The sequence below is a fragment of the Daucus carota genome, chromosome 2, assembly GCF_001625215.2.
Source record: "Daucus carota subsp. sativus chromosome 2, DH1 v3.0, whole genome shotgun sequence".
NCBI classification, from domain to species: domain Eukaryota; kingdom Viridiplantae; phylum Streptophyta; class Magnoliopsida; order Apiales; family Apiaceae; genus Daucus; species Daucus carota.
The window spans coordinates 21,572,639-21,577,314 of NC_030382.2; the positions used below are offsets into that span (position 1 = coordinate 21,572,639).

The 4,676-nt window shown below is 32.9% G+C and overlaps 1 pseudogene; it reads right to left on the reverse strand.

Annotated features, from left to right (window-relative positions):
- Positions 1 to 1,811: 1,811 nt before the first annotated feature.
- Positions 1,812 to 3,383, reverse strand: LOC108192344 (oxoglutarate-dependent flavonoid 7-O-demethylase 1-like; annotated as a pseudogene).
- Between the last annotated feature and the right edge of the window lie 1,293 nt (positions 3,384 to 4,676).

The window sequence follows — 4,676 nt, forward strand, 5'->3', positions numbered from 1 at the left end:
GTTAAACAAACATTTTCTCCTGTTGTAAAAAGGTAATTTTTGTCATGTAGTGCCTAACAGACAACAGTTTTTGTATGCACCTATATTGTATCATTGAAAATGACACAAGTGTTACAGAAGTTATACTGTTGTAAGAGAATCTATTGTTTAAAATAGGCATATACAACGCTTCGAGAAAAATCCGTTGTATAAAAGTAGTGTAGACAACAGTTTATGAGGACACCGTTGTATAATAAATTTTCATTTTTAAGAGTTGAAAATATGCATTGGCTTGATCAATTCTTATTTTTGTAGTCTCTGTCTTAACAAATATATTTATATTATGGATATATGTAAATATGTATTGTTCATTTGTACTATGAAGATAATTTTGTAGTTCGGACGTGAGTATTAGTATTTGTTTTATGTTTCCAATTTAGAAAGTACCTAATAGAATCTTTGTTATGTGTATGATTAGCTCTGTATTAATTTATAAATACTTTTTTCGATGATATAACCGTACAAATGTCGAGAATTAACAATATTAGTCATTTATAAAAAAAATCAAAATTTTTTATGCTTATTTTGTATGTTTTTTTAAACAATATACTAGTCAAACATAAATCTTGTCTTATTGTAAAAAGGTATTTTTTGTCCAGTGGTGACTAACAGACAAGGGATTTTTTAACACATGTGGGTTGTTTGATAACAACTCCAACAAAGATTTTCTAACAAAATGCTTATTTAGAATACCAAGATATAATGGAAAAAAACACTTGTATGTTAAAATTATAGTCAAACAACAGTATACAGAAATATTGTTTGACCATTATCTTAAGGTATTTCACACAGTACCACTCAAAACACTTGTTTATAATGTCGTTTTACACAATACCTCTCTGAAAATACCATTTTCTGATATGATTTTCTAGACAACAGTTTATAAACCGTTGTATTATATCGGGGCGAGACAACGTTTATTCTAAGATGAAAATAAACTGTTGTGTCTTTTTTCCAAACAATCCTTTTTTCTCTGGGCGTTGTTTGATTAGTGTTGTATGATGTTTTTGTTGTAGTGTATGTTTGATCAAGTAAATGAGAAATAGTGAAAATAAAAAATGTAAGAGTATAAAATAGCGGGAACGAGGGTCACAGAGGAGGGAAAGGAATTATTTGTTATAAAAAAGAAATACGAGATAGCTGGTGCTTATGTGAAAATACGACGTATCTACTAAATTTGAGGATGTCCTGGATTTAATATGAGCTACAATTGAGTTTATGAGCTCACGTAGTAAGCTCTTCGTCTTGCTCTTACGTTTCAAACAACAATCGAGTAGATCTACGCAGGAGTTGCGAAAGCAGATTTATTATGAAACAATAATTGTTTTTAATTGCCAATAATAGAATGCGGGTACACCTGCAGAGATTGATCCTGTGGATAAGGATTCCGCGTTAATAATTGTAATAAACAAAGGGATTTTATGTGGTGTGCCCAAGGGCACACAATAGTCCCTAACTCCAATAAAAATAGTTTCTTTTGATTGGTGGATGAATAATAAATGATGATGGCCCCCTGCATTCACATCAACTCCACCAATCAAAATAGACCCTTTTTATAGAATTTAGTGATTATTGTGTGCCCTTGGGCACACATTAGAAAAACCGATAAACAAAAGCAGAGGTTCCCTTTTCAAAAAATGGGTTCAGTGAATCAACCAATCGAGTTTTGATTGCAGTTCTGATGTCTTGGACTGAACGAGATTCATCGCTGGTACTGTACCTCTGCCACTTGACCACATCGGCCCCGAATAATATGAATAATTGAATATATGTGCAGAGAATATATATTTGTTGAAATTAAACAACTTAATATATGTTATTACAGGTGAAAATATTTATTTGATACAATATTGTAGCAACAGGCTTGAAAGAACTTTTGATAACGACTTCGGATACAGAGTACATTATACGGCTTATATTCTTAGAGTTTGCAGGTAAAATTTCCCATCAAGCTTCTGAGCAAACAATCCCTTGAGGAAATCTGCAGTTCCAATCCTTTTATACTTTGGAGGAGTTTCAGACGAGAGAAGGCTCGGTGCAGGACCGAATTCTCCATGTAAGTTTGGGCTCAGAAAAGTAGCAAGGGACATCCTCTCCTTCACAGAGTTAACAACGCCTCTATGTTCAATGCTAGGATAAATTCCATTAGTCACAATCTACACATTCAAAACAGCAATTCAAGCCAATAAGTCGAATTAATATAAAAATATGGAAGCATTAACTAAATGACATTGATACAAAAGACATACCTCCAAAACGTCTCCAATGTTTATAACAAAAGCAGAAGGCAACGGTTTAACTGGTACCCAGATGCCGTCCTTCTTAACCTGGAGTCCTTCGGCTTCGTTAAGTTGAAGAAGGATGGTGAGGGCACCGCCATCACTATGAGGCGTGAGGCCAATAACCTGATCCGGTTCAGGGTATGGAGGATAGTAGTTCATCCTCATTGACTGCATGCCTTCTTCAAATAGCATTTCCATTTCTTCAGGGTTCATTTTTAAAGCTTTTGCCATTAGCTTAAAAGTTTTCATGGCCAGGCTTTTTAACTCCATTGAATAAGCCTCTATAGCATTTCTGCATATTTTATATGATTTTTCTAGCTTTATGCGGAGAAAGTAACTAATGATGTTATGCACCAAAAATCAATTAAAAAAACTAAGAAATTTTATGATCACCTGAAAGAAAGAGGGAGTTGCGGCAACAAGTGTGGTTTCCTGAGATGGGTAGGAAGGGTGACCATGTAAAACATGTCAGCCCAATCAAGCTTCTGCTCCTCCGAGACCACGAAGGCTTGTCCATATCCCTCTACATCTCCCTCTAATTGACCGAACTTCTTCTTCTCTTCAGTGGCAGCCTAAAGAACTCCTCAATCTCAGTTTTCACTCTGTCAAGTAATGAATCGCTGACCCCGTGGTTTATCAACTTCATACACACATAAGAACTTGTTAGCCCATTTTCTTAGTATATATGTAAGAAAATCGTTCTTATATAGCTCAGGGAGATATCTTAAAACCGATAAATTTTTTTGGATTAGAAAATCCTTCCTATATAGCTAATTCGAAATATTATTAGATACCTGAAAGAAGCCCCACTCTTTACACGCTTGGTGTAATTTATTTAGCTCCGTTTCCAATAAATCTCCATCAAATAACAACTGCAGATCAATTACTGGGACTACGATTGCAGGATTGGCGCTGGAAAGAACAGGTACTTGATCCGAACGTATGTATCGGGATGGGGCTGCATCAATCTTTTCCTTGGCCAGTTCAAGGACGGAGGGTACATGGAGAGAGCTCCCTAGCTTTGTTACTTTGGATACTTCCATTTTTTGCGGTTCTTCTTGAGTCTGTGTTATGTATATAGAGACACACATATATATAGAGGTTGCACTTCATATATAACACTTCGAAAAAATAACAATAAAGAACATTATTATAAAATTTTATTTTTTATCAAAAATAATTTGTTAAGATTATGATTTCATCACTAAAGACCAATTAAACATAATATATGAAATCTAACATGCAAACTCATCCAAATTATTAATATGAAATATTATATAAAATCCAGAATAGAATTCAGAACAGAATCTAGAATAGAATCATGTTTTGGATTCTATAATATTAATCGTGCAAAATATATATATACATGATTCTATTTTGGATTCTTTTATGGACTCTATAATATTTTATATTAATAATTTGGATGAGTTTGGATGTTAGATTTCATCTATTATGTTTAATTGGTGTTTAATTATGAAATTATAATCTTAAGAAATCCTTTTCTATGAAAAACAAAATGTAATGATAGTATTCTTTGTTGTTCTTTTTTAAAGTGTCCTGTGTGGAGTGCGAGCTATATATATAGGCATGCATATGTGATGCTAGCGAGTTATTATACACCAAGAAGGTGCATTAAATCACAATCTTAAAAGAATTTTTTGGATTCTATTATTCTCGATTATGAGATTAATATTTACTTCCCTCCATCCAAAATTAGATGACCCTTTTAAAGAAAAATTGAATGTCAAAATAGTTGAGCCTCTTTCATTTTAAGGCACGTTAATTTATGAACAATCTTCCATTCTTACTCTTTCTTCGTTATCATTTCAATGCACCATCTAGCTAATATTATAGTTAGTCAACACACAAATATGGGCAGAAATGGAAAAAGGAACAATCATTTAATACTCTTTAATATTTTGTGAAATGAGCAAGGCTAATCTAAATTGGTATGGAGAGGCTAAATAACAAATTACATATATCTCCATTGGATTACATTTACATCCTAAGGTCAACTCCCATCATAGATCAACATTTGGATCATCAAACACTACAAAAAAAGCGGCTATTTTCGACTGAAAATATCACTTTTCTTGTAGTGAAATGATGCAAATTTAGGACAGTAACCAAATCCTATTCCATGTCTTCCAACTATAGATCCAAATCCATTCATCATTATTATATTTATATATTTTGACTTTAAATATTTTGAATTTTTTTAAACTAATTTCATCATTAATTATAAAGATAATTGCATATCGCACCCCTTAACTATCATTCAAAAACGATATTGTACCCATACTTTGAGAAACTCAACTCGCACCCCCTATCTTTACATTTTAAAAACGATACCCA